This window comes from Tenrec ecaudatus, chromosome 1, assembly GCF_050624435.1.
Source record: "Tenrec ecaudatus isolate mTenEca1 chromosome 1, mTenEca1.hap1, whole genome shotgun sequence".
NCBI lineage: Eukaryota > Metazoa > Chordata > Mammalia > Afrosoricida > Tenrecidae > Tenrec > Tenrec ecaudatus.
In genome coordinates, this window is record NC_134530.1 from 253983449 (window position 1) to 253999465 (window position 16017).

General features: G+C 39.8%; 1 protein-coding gene and 1 non-coding gene across 2 annotated transcripts in view; both read right to left on the reverse strand.

Annotated features, from left to right (window-relative positions):
- The window catches only part of SMYD3 (SET and MYND domain containing 3), a 769033-nt gene that overhangs the window by 376628 nt on the left and 376388 nt on the right, over positions 1 to 16017 (reverse strand). The window lies entirely within an intron of this gene.
- On the reverse strand, positions 12898 to 13032 carry LOC142438365 (U8 small nucleolar RNA). The gene has a single exon (XR_012782750.1). It is a non-coding gene; the product is annotated as a U8 small nucleolar RNA (small nucleolar RNA).

Consider the following 16017-nt stretch of genomic DNA (forward strand, 5'->3'; position numbering starts at 1 on the left):
CATCCAGAGTAGAAAACCTCAGCATACCTGGAAAATCAGATATAGCACCCAGAACAGTCTTGCCTCAGGAACTTGCCCTATATGTACCCATTGCCATGGTCCTGCCCAACAAATCGTAAAAGCAAGATAGCCCCAAACCAAACTGTTTCCAAGCACCTTATTATGTTTCAGCGAGGAACAAAGTCCAAGAGTGGTTATAGAAATATAAAAAATATCTAGTACTGTGTCCCTCGTAAAGATATAGTGAAATGATGTGATCCTGTTGGAAAATAGGGTTCTCCCCTCCCCCCACCCCACCCTTTCTCTCTTAATGTTCATTGAAGCCATACTGAGTAGGGTGTATCCTACACCTAATTACTTCGGAGTGGTGTCTTCCAAAACCGGAATAGCTACAAGGCACATCAAGAGCGGAGGATGCTGCCAGGTGAAGCCAAAAGCAGACGCATTTACAACCCAGCAATGCCAAGTATTAGTGGCAGCTCCTAGAAGGCAACAGAGGCAAGTATGACACACCTTGAGTTTGGACTTCTAGCCTCCCTAAAACGGTAAATTTTGTTCTTTAAAGCTATCCACTTGGGGCTCTTTAGTATTATGTCAGCACTAGAAAACGAAGAGAAGCGTCTAACAAGGTAAAACTCACGCTGTCTAGCATTCAATTAAAAAGCATTAGGGCATAAAAAGGAGGAAACTACAGCCTACAATGAAGAGAATAATTAATCAAAAGTGACCTAGACTGACAAAGACGTTGACATGAGTGGACAAGCACGTCAAAACAGCTACTGTAGCTGTGTCCCCTAAGTGCACAGAATTTAAGTGCAGATATGGAAGGTATAAAAGTGACTCAGGTATCAAAAGTTGTAAAACCACAATATTCGAGGTGAAAAATACACTGCTAACAATCAGTGGCAGAGATAACGATCAGTTCAGAATAAAAAGATCAGTGGCCTTGAAGACAAACTATCCAAAATGAAACACCTCGAAAAAAGCATATTTTTTAAAAATGAGTATCAGTGAGCGGCGGACCAAGGTCAAACATATGTGAGAGTAAAGAGAAGTAAGGTTTCATTTGATAGCAGCACACTGTCATGACTATGTGGCCAGGATGTCCTCTGGAGTCACAGAAAATCGTAAAAGAAAATCAGCCCCATTGCTCCTGTACAGTTACCCAGAAGCAGGCACCACCACACAAGAGACTACAAGAGCAGCTTCCCAAAGGAGACACTGCCCCAAGGGGGCGCTGCAACCACAAGGGGGATTGGGGGCAGCAGAAGCAGAACCTACACTTGATCCTGGCTTAGGGGCCCCAGGACATTTTTCATTGCCAGAGGGCGTGCTTTTTTGAAAGGGTGTGTGGTAGACTAAATGAATTTGGTAACCTATGTACTAGATGTAGCATAAATACTTCCAGAAAGAATGCAAAGTAATCTCTCGTCTGAGCCGAGTTGAGGCTGCAACACGTGCGCACACACATGCGGACTCTTAAGCATGATGCCATGTTATATAACTTCTTCCCATCAGAGTACAGCTAACACTCAACTCCTCACTTTGCAAATCATAAGATGCCATTTAGTTTACTGCTTAGCTTATAAAATAGGGCTATAGCAGAGAAATCAATAGATTAAATTTTCCACGCTAGAAAACAGCACGGGCAATGCACTTAGAGCAGAGCTGCAGCTTTGTCTTCATTGGCTCACTTACAGTGAAAGACATCATATAACTTTACAATCCCCCCTTTCACTTTCCAGCCCAGGAAAAGAGGCACCAGTTACCTGCTAAGCACTAAACACGGGTGCTGCTATTTTCATCTTCAACACTGAATACATAAAAACACCACAGGGAGAAACCTTCAGCTATGTTAGTTTATGGTCCTTAATCAGAGAAAAGAGAACATGGAATATTAATGAGAGACAGAATCGCTTTCATATATACTAAATAAAATTAGTCAGACCCATCAACATGATTTAAAACATCCTTTACTGAAAAATACGATGGCCTCAATTATTTAGACATTTTCAAAGGTCAAAGAAATGAAACCAATCAGCCAATCAAACCCTGTTCTTGTTAACAAATAAGGGGAAAAATACGCCCACAATATTTTAAAAATAAGATAAACAAAAAATTAGATCATTGACCCCAAAATCAAAATGCAGTCAAAAGCCATTAACTTCCTTTTGTTTTAATAAGAAATGAAATGGCTTTCCATAGAAATTCAAACTCCAAGGGATAAACATATTAGAATAAACCACAAAAACTCATTGGAGCATCTGCTTTTCTATAAACACACAGAATGATGTCCTGTGGAAAAACAAGCCCCACGGAAAGCTGTTCTGCATTAAATAATGCACTCCACATTTGTTTGTCAGGTCTTGAGACAACAAAACCCACAAATATTATATCCACTTTGCAACACCTGGACAACTGAGCTCAGGATGGTAAGTCGAGATTCCAACCATGTTACTTTAAAACATGTTCTAACCACTGTCAAGTTTGAATAAATAGAAGATTAATTTCAATCCTCATTTGTTTTTAGTATATGGTACAATGGCTTCTATTCAAAGGAAGCAAACTAGGATGTTGGCTTTCTAACTTGGTTTCTCTGCTGCCCCCTTCTGCTTACACAAGACATAGGAAACTCTCTACCCGGCTAACAGAGAATGCAGAAAAGCAAGACAAGGACAGAGGATTAAAAAACAGACATTATTACATAGGCAGCCTGAAATCTAATCACCTAGGCCATCCTAGCAACACCCTTTCTTATTCTGCTAAGCAGAAAGCCATTTTTGTCATGCATGCAGCTAGCAACTTAGCAAAAACATTATCATTTTAAAATGAAGTTCCTTTGACCTAAAAAATAATGAAAACTTTCTTTCTCATTATTGTTTATGTGTGCATATCCTCCCTGGGGTAAGGCTTCTTTCTGCTAAGAATTCATAGACTAATTGTTACAACACCATGATTACTGATGAGGGATCTTCATGATGACCTATATGAGGGGGTCTTCAAAAGTTCATGGAAAATGGAATTAAAAATTAACATCAAATGCATAAGCTTTACAACACTATTAAAGACTTCGTTTTTAGTAAAATGTAGCTTTTGATAGTTGATGGATTTATAATAGTTATCTTTTGATTAAAGAAAATTCATTGCCATGTTCACAGTTTATATATAAGATATATATATATATATATATATATATATATATACACACACACACACTTTATTTCTCAACATAAGCTCCATCAGTTCAGGACTATTTTGTAGACAATGATATCTGCCATTTCATCCGTCTCTAGAAAACTGAGAGGCCTGGAAATGTATCCATGTCAATGGAGACCTTTCATACTTATAACTGAAGAAAAATGAGTGTCCTTTAAACATTTTTTTTTAAATTAGGAAACAAAAAGAAATCAGAAAGAGCCAAATCGGGACAATAAGGTAGGTGTCTAATTATTTCCCAACTCTCCTAATCTTGCCCTTGCTTGAGAGGACTGGGCAGGAGCTCAGCTGTGGTGAAGATGATGACGTTTTCCCAGACATTTTCTCCTAACGCTTTGGTGAACTTGCTCAATACATGCTGATAATAAGCACACATTATCCTTCTTTGTCCTCTAGAAGTTCAACAAAGAAATGCCTTGAACATCCCCCAAATCTCTTGTTATGACATTTGTTCTTAACTACTCCACTTTTGCTGTTTTGTTTTTGAAATCATCTCCACTTTGGGGACCTATGGCTTTGTTTGTGCTTTATCTTCAGGATGATGTGAGCAAAACCCTGTTTCAATTCTTCTAAGAAATGTTTCAGGATCCTCTTTTTACATATTTAAATTTTTCATAAAAAATTCTCTTTTGTCTGCAACTGACCTGAGCTTAACAATTTTGGCACTCATTAGGAAGAAAGTTTCTTCAACTTTAATTTTCCAGTCAGATTTGTGTAACCTGCATCAATTGATATATCCAGTATGTTGACCATTGTTTCTGGTATTAATTGTGGGCCCACTTCGGTTAGCACACTTACAAGATTATATCCTCAAAAATTAATGTCAACAGTCTGCTGCTAACAGCTTCATTTCAGCGTTTTCAAGTCCTTACTTAAAATGAGTCATCTGTGTGTACAGTGCTGACTTCTTCGGGGCATTGTCCCCATACATTTTCACAAAGAATTGATGACTTCACCATTTGGCCACCCAAGAGTCACAGTAAATTTGATGTTTGCTCATGCTTTAATTTTTGAAGATTCAAGCTACTCTGATAAGGGTTTGTGTTAATCTGGGTATTTCAGAGAAACAAATCCACAGAAACCCATATGTATCAGAGAGAGTTTTATATAAAGGGTAAGTGCACATCAAGAAAACATCGCAACCCAGTGCTGCCCAAGCCCACAAGCCCAACATTAACCCATATGTCAAACACCAATCCACAAAGTCCTCCTCCATCTCACAAAACACACACAATGACACCGACTGCAGGAGGAAAGCCAAATCAGTGAACATATAAGCATCTCAGGGCTGGCAGAGGTCTCCACATGGGTGCTCCAGCACCCAGGGCTGCATCGGGGTAGGTCCATGTGGCTTCACCTTGGGGATGTCTTGCAGGAAGTGAGCCTTGCCAGCTGAAGCTGGGAACTGGCTAAGGCAGCTGAAACCTGGTGCGACCATCACAAAGCAAGAGACCTGAGAACCAGAAAGGTGAGCTATTTATCCCTCCTCCCGTCAATTAAGCCTACATGTGTTTATCGGCCAGGTTGGGATAAGAAACTAACCACCTCAGGGGTTTTTGTTGTTGTATTTTTCTTCCCCCCCAAAATGATATTTTTCTCATTACTTCCTCAAATGTGATCCTGTTCACTTATATGTTAGTACAAGTTTAGTTTGATGTGAAAAAATATCTAAAATTTAATGTAGTGTTTTTCACAACACACAGTTTCTAGGAACTTTTTGAGGGCTCCTTGCTACCAGAAGAAAGATAAAATGTTCCAAATAATTATTTTAAATATAGTCATAATTTGTCATATTGTGCATACTTTATTGCACTTTACAGAGCTTATATTTTGTATGCCTTCAATGTTTGTGGCATCCCTGAATTGAGTAAGTCTATCAACACCATTTTGCCAATAGCATATTCTCAATGCATGTCTGTGTCAAATTTTGCTAATTCTCATAATTTTCCAAACTTTTTCATAATTCTACTGCATATGAAATAAATTAGCGTATACTGCAAACAAAACTTATATGCACTACAAAACCAAAATGTTATTGATATTTTATTACAGTCGTCTGTAATACCCTACATTTCCTCGGTCAACCTTATACAAAACAGGATAACTTTAGGAGAATAAAACAATTAATCATAAATCTACTTTCTTGTTTGTTTTTTACAAAGCTCAAATATTATGGAGGGAAAAAAACACAGGATGATACAGATATCATAAGTGCAACTTAAAGATCAAAGGATGAAAGTTATTTTAAAATCAGACATGGAAACTGTACACAGCTCACCCAGGCATCAAAGAACAAGAAAATCCTATCATTGTGAATGAGAGGGCGTGCGTAGTGGGGACTCAAAGCCACCGATAAGCAACTGGACATCCTCTTACGGAGGGGTCACGGAGAGGAGAAGGGCCAGTCTGGGTGCAGTGTAGCAATGATGAAGCATACAACTTTCTTCTAGTTCTTAAATGCTTCCCCACCCACTATCATGAGCCCAATTCTAACTTACAAATCCGGCTAGACCAGAGGATATACACTGATACAGATAGCAATTGGAAACACAGGGATTCCAGGGCAGATGAACCCCTCAGGACCAGTGGCAAATATGGCGATACCAGGAGGGTGGAGAGAAGGTGGGGTAGAAAGGGCGAACCGATTACAAGGATCTACATGTAACCTCCTCTCTGGGGGATGGACAACAGAAAAGTGGGTGAACGGGAACTTCAGACAGCGTAAGATATGACAAAATAACAATAATTTATAAATTATCAAGGGTTCATGGGGGAGAGGGGACAGCGAGGGAGGGGAAAAATAAGGAACTGATACCAGGGGCTCAAGTGGAAAGCAAATGTTTTGAGAATTATGAGGGAAACAAATGTACAGGAGTGCTTGATACAATGGATGTATGTGTGGATTGTGATGAGTTGTTCAAGCCCCCAATAAAATGATTTGATAATAAAAAAGTAAAAAATTTAAAAAGAAAATGTCCTAAAATTGATTTACTAGTTAATGTACTTAAGTCATTGAATTGTATGATATGTAAATGTATATATCAATAAAACTGTTAAAAAACAAATTAAAAAATGAAATCAAAGAATGCAACTTGACTTTGCCCTTCATCTCAAATGAACTGAAAACTCCTTAAAGACACCCTTGCTTTCGCTATAGTTGAGTCTATTCTGATGTATGACAACATCATGTGCTCATGAAAAGTAGCTAGATAGGGACACAGGTTGTCTTCCCTAAATACCTATGTTAAATGAAAATTATCTGTCAATGCCACGATAAAGGGGTGGGAAAGAAATCAGGCAAACTAATTAGACACCTACGGGAACAATCCAGAGCTGATCGTACTTTCCACCTGGGTACACAGACTGGGCAACAGCGACATGACATCACATAGATGCGCCTAACTCAGCTGGTAAGATTGGCCAATACCCTCATCCACGCCTCCCCAGCCAGTGTGGTAGAAGGGGCTAAATAGAAAGGCTGAGGGCAGGGCCTTCTCTCCTGTTTCTCTGTGCTCTCTCAGGGTGGAATCCCTCCAGCATGGGGCGTGGTTAAGTGCTCTTGGCCTCTTCTGCTCCTGTTCCAGTATTCTTTCCTATGCTTTTCCGCACACCCCTGAAATGGCCATCTTCAGTCTCGAACTCTCCAGCAGTCTCCACGCTGCCTGTATGCTTCCCAGAAATAGCGTCTACCTTTTCAGACTGTAAGATCTGAAACTTCCCTTTCCCTCATAAAATTAATTACTTGGATTTACAAAATTGCTTCTGCCGCCTAAGTTACTTCGGTGTTGAGAAGCAAGAACCGAGGTAAACCACCCCAGAAACCTAACACGCTGACCGTCATTGCTCCACTAGTTTCAAGGCTGTGACTGTGTAAGCTGATTGCTTCGAGGCTTCTTTTACATGGTGTGCTCCTCGCCCTTCTCGATTTCATGTTCTCCTTCAAACTCTCAAGGCCTGCTGGTTTGTAAAAGGCAGTCTGATGTGTACTCGGATTATTTAATCCAACAAGTAAGAACCATAAATGGAACACTGTGAGAGGGCGAGGGGACAGACAGAAAGGAAAAACCTTCCAGCATTGGGGAAGAGTGTTCAGTGCTATATACAGAATGCTCTAGAGATACACAGGCAGGACAGGTTAGGTTAGGGATGGTGATTCCGCAGAACAAGGACTTGGCCAGAAAAGACTGTACAGAAGTGACCCTTGAGTTTAGGTTTGCTGAAAAAGGTCTAGAATTTTCGCGTGTCAGCATGGGTGAGATGGGGTCTGGTTTCAAGCAACAAAACCTACATATGTAAAAATGTGATGAATGATGATAACATTTTTAGGACAAGCCATTCAATATCTTGAAGAGTGAATGTATTACTTAGAATTTGCTGCAAGAAATAGAAATCTAACAACATGACATAGCATACAAGGATATATATGATCATACGTGGGTACGTGAAAAAAATATATAACCATGTTTTGGTGTATACATGCCCATGTTTATTCCAACCAAAATATGCTTAAACATGTTTCTGTGATCAGTGGAGGGCAGCAATAGACTTTTCTTAATCTTATTCGGGTGAGTGGTGCAGTGAATTACTTGATATGGTTCTTCTAGTCGTAGACATTGTAACTCCCATTAAATGACTTTTTCCTGATGACTCTAGGTTAGAAACGGTGAGGGAAGGTGCTGAGGGGTGACTGTTGATAGGGTTTAATTATAAAAACATGGAACCCCAATGTGGGTATTAGTCAATTTTGTCATTTTGCTAGGTATACAAGGAGCTATCTCCTATCTCATAGGAACAGCAGCAGTAAAAATAAGATCTAGAGTAGCAGTTCTTAACCTGTGGGTCACAACCCCTTTGGGGGTCAAATAACCCTTTCACAGGGGTCACCCCATTCATAACAGTAGTGATGAAGTAGTAAATTATAGTGATGAAGTAGCAACGAAAATAATTTTATGGTTGGGGGGAGGCGGGATCACCACAACATGAGGAACTGTATGAAAGGGTCATGGCATTAGGAAGGTGGAGAACCACTGCTCTAGAGCATGATTACAGGGTGGTGGGCTTCCCAGCACAGGAAGCAAGTAAAGCTGTGGGCCTTTAAGCAGGAGACTTGCTTGTAGGGTGGAGTGTTCTCTGCTCTTATTAGAGGGGCTAGGCTTGCTGGTCCTTGGAGACAAAGCTCAGCTCAGATTGAGGCTTATTGTGGGGGCAGAGTAGTGTGCCCTTTGGGCATTTATCAGGACTACTAAAAGACATTTGTAACATTGTACACAGGAGGCCCCAGAGGACTTCTGACTGAGAAGCTGAGAACAGTGGAGGCCTGCCTACAGGCACCGCTGGGAATGGCTGCATTGACTGGAAGAACTGTATCCTAAACATTTCTGATCCGAATAGTAACCTGCTAATTTCCCTAATAATCCTAATGATCTAAGTATTGTCTGTAAGTTCTATGTGTCCACTGCAATGAATCATCCACACAGCTGTGCAGCAGAGTGCTGTGAGAGGGAAGACTGGCATGAGGCGAGGTAAAGAAGGTAGAAGAAGGGTGATGCGTTGGACTCCCCTTTCCTTTGTGAAGTCAAAGGAGGTCAGCCTCTGCTCCCACACCCCTCTTACAGCATACCTTTTAAAAAACATGGTCCAGTGAAACCAGTGGCTTCCAAGAGGGTCTGCTGGGCCAGTTAAATTCAAGGCATAGAGGCCAGCTCAGACGGTTATGGATTGAGTTTGTTTGTTTTTAATTACAAAGGGTCATCTATATAGGTATTCTGGAAGTGTGCAGGCCAATCAGAAGGATTTTTAGGAAGAAGTTTTAAGGAAATTAAAATTCTGTATATAGGTAGAAAAATGTCATGAGAGTTGCTTCAGGAAATATTTTTCTATTATGGCAACAGACCGAATTGTTATTCAAGGCTAATAAGGGTTGTCCCACGATAAAGTTGTTGGAAAATCTTACTTCATCTATTATGCAGGCCTGCTCTTGCCCCTCAGACTTCTTATTGTTTCCCCAAACCAGGAACATTGAAAACGAACATAATCTGTGTCCCTTGAAAATGACAAAACTGATTTTAATGTGGTGTAAATCCAAGAGTGCAGAAACCTTCAGGGAAGGTGTAGAGAGGTGGAATATGTTAATATGCAAAATATTAAGTAGGGTCTACATGCAATTCCCCCTTTTGAAAGCTAATGTAATAAAAAAACTTCATCATTTTAATCTTATCCGAAGGATCTGCACCAACTCCTTACTGCCTGCATGTAAAATGAAAATTCCTCAGCTAAGTTCTCAACTACATATGTGGTAACTGTACAACATTTGACACTATGACCAAGAAGTCCAGGTTTTCTAGCATCAAGTTTTTCAAATATTCTTGCTTCATGTACACATAGGGAAAAATAAGAGTAAAATGGAAATTTTATAGTGCTTAGTATTAAATAAGTGGCCATAAAGTCTGTAACAATTTAAAATAGCTGATAGATGAGTTGGAAATGAAGTAATACTCTGACTGGGTGGTGACATGCTCATACATAAAAACAAACTGATAAAACTAAGAAAGATAACAGCAATAACCATAGTGACCATGACTGAAGTGTGGGTAGGCATCAGGAGCAAGGACCTACATGTAACCCCTTCCCGGAGGAACGGACAACAGAAAAGTGGGTGAAGGGAGATGTCAGACAGTGTAAGACATGAGAAAATAATAATGATTTATAAATTATCAAGGGCTCGTAAGGGATAGGAAAATGAGGAGCTGATACCAAGGGCTCAAGTAGAAAGCAAATGTTTTGAGAATGATGAGGGCAACAAATTTACAAATGTGCTTGACACAATGGATGTATTATGGATTGTGATGAGTTGTTCGGGCCCCCAATAAAATGATTTTTTTTAAAAGGAATCTGCTCAGGATTATGCAAATTATAGGACAATATCATTGATATCGCATGCAAGTAACATTTTGTTGAAGATCATCAATGCAACATGGTTCAACAGTACATTGACAAGGAGCTGACAAAAGTTCCCACTGGGTTCAGAAGACATAAAACAAGGGCTATCATTGCTGAGGTCAGATGTATCGTGGCTGAAAGCAGAAAATTCCAGAAAGATGTGTACTTGTGTTTCATTAGCAATACAAAGGCATTTGACTGTGTGAACCACAACAAACTATAGAGAGGTTTGAGAAGAACAGGAATTCCAGAACACTTCATTGTGCTCAGGAGAAACCTGTACATGGGTCAAGAGGCAGTGTGTGAATAGAACAAGGGCACACTGCATGGTTTAAAATCACTCTGTAAGATGAGTGAATAATGAGAGAGGCTGTATTATATCAAGAAGAACATGGCATCGTGTTTACAGGAAGGCTTGTACATGACACAACCTTGCTTGCTGTTGATGAGGATCTTAAGGATGGATTACAACTCAATGTAAAGAAGGCCAGAATCCTCACCACTGACCAATAGGTGACATCATGATAAACAGAAAAGATGGTTGTCAAGGATTTTGTCTTGCTTGGATCCACAACCAATGCTCATGGAAGCAGCAGTCAATAAATCAAATGACACCTTTCATAAGGTAGATTTTTAGAGTTTTACAAAGAAAGGATGTTACTTTGAAGACTAAGGTATGCCTGATCTAAGCCATGGTATTTTCAATCGCCTCATGTGCCCATGGAACCTTGGACACTGAATAAGGGAGGCCAAAGAAGAATCCATGCATTTGAACTATGGTGTTGGCAAAGAATATTGAAAGTGCCATTGACTGCCAAAAGAGCAAACAGATCTGTGTCGACAGAAGTATAACTAGAATGCTCCTTAGAGACAAGAACGGGGAGGCCTCATTCTCTGTATTTTGGACATGTAGTCAGGAGAGATCAGGCCCTGAAGGACAGCATGCTTGGTAAAGTGGAACGGCAGCGAAGAAGGGCATGGCCCTCAATGAGATGGACTGACATCGTGGCTGCAATAATAGGCTCAAATATAAGAACAATTGTGAGGATGACACAGGACCGTGTGGTGTTTTGTTCTTTCACACATAGGGTGGTTATGAGTCAGAGCCAACTTGACAGCCCCTAACAAAAACAGAGCTAAGATATTATCTTTCTCCCCTCAAATGAAGGCCATCTCTGGATGAGCCAGCCCATTGCTGATCCCCATTGTGTTCAATGAGACCTTCACATTAAATCCACTTTTCACTGACATGAAGCATGCCTTCACACACCTGTAGTTTGGGATGCCTGAATGTGGGGGTCAGGAGAGCTTTAATAAGTTAATTGTTAACACCTTAAAAAAAAAGATTTACACCAAAGCATTCCATAAGAACAAAGCAAATCCATTCATCATATGCAGTAAAAATGAAAAGTAAGCATAGAGAAGAATTGATCTCAACTTTCAGGAGTGACATTTTATATTTTCTCATTTGGCCAAGCATCTTTGAGGCTCTCTCCTTCTGACACTCGGGGCTATTGCCTTTCAGCTCTCAGCATCTTGGGCTGCACACTCACTATTAAACCAGACCAAAGGGAACAAAGACAGTCTGAAGCTATGATCTTGCCATTTAATCAACCCCGAGAAAAACGTTTGTGCACATAAGGAAAATAAAATGTGTCAAGGGACTCACTCACTAGTGGTTACATGAAAGAGGCTGCACGGACCGGACTCATCTGTTCATATGAGATGAATCATTTCTCCATCAAGGGGGAGCAAGTTCTGCACACAATGCCATCTCTCCCTTGTAAGGCAGTGAAAATTTGAGATAACAATTTTACAGCACTCTTAAGCAAGCAAAGCAAAAACCTTATTAACTGTAGTCTTAACATATAAATAATAATGAGCTCAGAGCTGAAAATACCCTTCAGCATATCTTTCATCAAATTATCGCAAAGTATTTTTAAAACTTAAAAATCCTGGTAAGTCTAATGTGTAAGTGGAACTATGGCTACTCATATGCAAAGATAAAGACAAATAGGAAAGTGGGCACCTTGTCATTCTAAAAACCCTAGGAGGAGTTGAAAGTGCAAAACAAGAAAGATTATCCCCAGAGAACAGGTTCTCCAGAGGGATGACCACAGAATGTTCTTAGCAGACTGACTGGAGTGTTTTTCGGTTTTTCTAACCAGCTGTTATCTAGTCAAATTTGATTCATGACAGCTCCATATTAATCACATTCAGTTGTACTCTACTGTACACCATAGACTTTGCAATGCCTAATATTTATAGAAGAGAATCATCAGGCTTTATTTTTTTGAGGACCTCTGGGTGAACTAGAACTGTCACACTTTGGATCAGTATCAGAATGTATTAACAATTTGCACTCCCCCGGGGCACTTTGGTTTTTCTAGCACATCAGAATTCCTCACTTTGGAAACCAATGATTTGTAATTAAGGCTTTAATGCTCATATATAGACAAAGTTATTACCAAAATTATTTAACCTTCTCTGTATTCTGTACTCTCACATAGTCAATCTCCAGACTCATTAGTAGTCTTAATAAAAGACTGACATTTGGTTGGTTGGTGTTAGAGGTACCACCAAGTCTGCTGACTCACAGTATCTCTATGTCGCTATGTAGATCAGAAGGAAGCACTACCTGGTCCTGTACCATCCTCACATGTTTGCTGTGTTTGAGGCCTATGTTTCAGCTGCTATGTCAATCCATCTCATTGACAGTGTTCCTCTTTTTATTGTTTTTTAATCAGATAGGAGCAAACAGGATGTTGCAAGTCCTGCTCACAAGGAGACGCTAATTACAGATCATGAGAGCTCCAATAATCATTTTATCTCTGTTCTCCTAAAGGAGGAGCAGGTAAGGATTAACCTTACCGACGATGTCTTCTTTTTCAATGACCTTTCTTTTTACTAAGCATGATGTCCTTCTCCAGGGACACATGAGACTAAGTCTTGCCACCCTCACTTGTACGGAGTATTCTAACTGATCTTTTTCCATGACAGATTTGGTTATGCTCCTGACAGGCCATGGTTTACTTAATATTCCTCACCAACACTATCATTCAAAAGCATCAGTTCTTCCTTAGCCTTCCTTATTCTTCATCTAGCTTTCACATACATGTGAAAGAAATGACGATACCATGGCTTGGGTCAGATGTAGCCTAGTCCTCAAAGTGACTGCTTTGCTTTTGTAACATTTAAAGAGATTTCTTTTGCAAAACATTTGCCCAGAGTAACATCTTTGATTTCTGGCCTGCTGCCCCAATGGGCATTGATTGTGGAACCAAGTAAAATAAAATTCTTCATAGCTTCAGCCTCTTCTCCATTCATTATGATGTTGGCATGTGGTCCATTTGGGATGATTTCTGTTTTCGTGATTTTGAGGTCTGATACATATTGAAGGCTGTGGACTGTGAGCTTCATCAGCGTTTCGATTCCTCTTTGATTCGGCAAGCAAAGTTGCGTCATCTGACTATCTCAGGTTATTGAGTCTTTAATCCTGTGCCACATGTCTCACATAATCTAGCTTCTCAGTTTATTTGCTCTGCATACACATTGAATTAGCATGGCTAAAGGATGAACCCTTTCACATATCCCACAATTTAACGCAGGCACTAGCCCCTTGTTCTGTGTAAAGGGCTTGCAGGTTCTGCATAAACACATTTACGAGTTCTGGAATCCCTACTATTCACACTGTTATCTAAAATGTGTTATGCCCAAACAGTCACCGCCTTTGTAGCATCAATAAAGCACAAATAAACATCTTTCTGGTATTCTTTGCTCTTAGCCAACCTCTAGGAGATAGCATTAATAATATTCTAATTCTACGTCTTCTAAATCTGGCTTGAATGTCTAGCAGTTCCCTGTAAGATGTAGTAGTGCAGTAACTTTTTAATTATTTTCAGTGAAATTTATATATGATAATAATATTGTTGAATAATTTCTGCTTTCTTTGGAATGGCCACAAATAAGGGCCTATTTTAGTCAGTGTGTCAAGGCTGCTGTCTTTCAAACACCCTGGCATAGAAAAGATAGCATGTCCAGTGTTGCATTTGCTTGTTGAAATATCTCCATTGTTATTCTGAAACTTACAAGAGCCTAATTCTTTGCCCAGGCCTTCAGTGCAGTACCGTAAGTTTTTCATCAGATACTACCTTCCGAAATGGCTACTGACTGATTGTTTTTGGCACAGTGACTCTCTATATTCCTTCCCTCTTTGCTTGATGCTTGTTTCACCATTAAACACTTTACCCACAGAATCCTTCAGTACTGCAACTCAGGCTTAACATTTTCTTCAGTTATTTCAACTTGAGAAATGCCAGGTATGTCCAACCCTTTTAGTTTCTAACTTCAGATCTTAGCACATTTCATTATATTTTGACTTCTCAAACTGCCTTTTAAAATCTTGTTCAACTCCATTTCATTGCTTTCGTCTTTTTAAAAAACATCATTTTATTGGGGCCTTGTACAACTCTTATCACAATCCATACATACATCTATTGTGTCAAGCACATTGGTTGCCATCATTGTTCTCAAAATATTTTCTTTTTACTTGAGCCTTTGGTATCAGCTGCTCATTTCCCTCCTCCCTCCCTCACCTACCCTTGATAGTTTATAAATTATTATTATTTTTCATGTCTTACACTGTCCAATATCTCTCTTCAACCACTTTTCTGTTGTCCATCCCCCTGGGAGGGGGTTATATGTAGATCCTTGTGATTGGCTACCCCTTTATACCCCACCTTCCCCTTCCCCTCCTGGTGTAACTACTCTCATAATTGGTCCTGAGGGATTTATCTGTTCTGGATTCCCTGTGTTTCCAGTTCTTATCGGTATCACTGTACATCCTCTGGTCTAGCCAGATTGGTAAGGTAGAATTGGGATCATGATAGTGGGTGGGTGGGTGGGTGGGTAAGTGGGGAAGCATTTAAGAACTAGAGGAAAGTTGTATGTTTCACCATTGCTATACTGCACCCTGACTATCTCATTTCCTCCCCATGACCCTTCTATAAGGTGATGTCCAGTTGCCTACAGATGGGCTTTCAGTCTCCACTACACACTCCCGCTCATTCATAATGATATTATTTTTTGTTCTTTGATGCCTGATACCTGGTCCTATACCTTGTGATCACACAGGCTGGTGTGCTTCTTCTGTGTGGAATTTATTGCTTCTCAGCTAGATGGCTGCTTGTGTACCCTCAAGTCTTTAAGAACCCAGGCACTATATCTTTTGATAGGGAGGTACCATCACTTTTCTTCACCACATTTGCTTAGGCACCTGCTTTATCTTCAGTGATCATGTCGGGAAGGCGAGCATTATGGAATGCCAGTTTAATAGAACACAGTGTTCTTGCTCTGAGGGAGTGCTTGAGTAGAGGTCCAATTCCATCTGCTACCTTAATACTAGCCACTCTGAGTTAAAAAAAAATCAAGTTGTACAGTCTCTTTTGACATCATTTTGGTCTTTTCTTTCTTTCCTGTGTTTTTAATTACTCTCTGTTTTCTTCCTGTATGATGTCCTTGATAGCATCCCACAACTCATCTGGTGTCTGGTCATTAGAGTCAAGTTTATTCTTGACTTGCTTTCTAAATCCAGGTAGGGCATCCTCCCTAAGGTCATGCTTTTGATCTTTGGGAGTTATTTTAATTTTCTTCACAATCAGTTTTATATACTCTCTAAGCCACTCAAAAGAGAAAATAATATAACCGACTACCCAGATAGCCTACAGTCCATTAAAAGACCAAAGGATACAAAATGCACTGATTCGTATAGAGTGATTGCCCTTTTAAAATGAAAAACTGTGTCACTCAAAAAAATTACAACCCATTTATGAATTTAAAAGAGGCTAGAGACTTTAAGTGAAA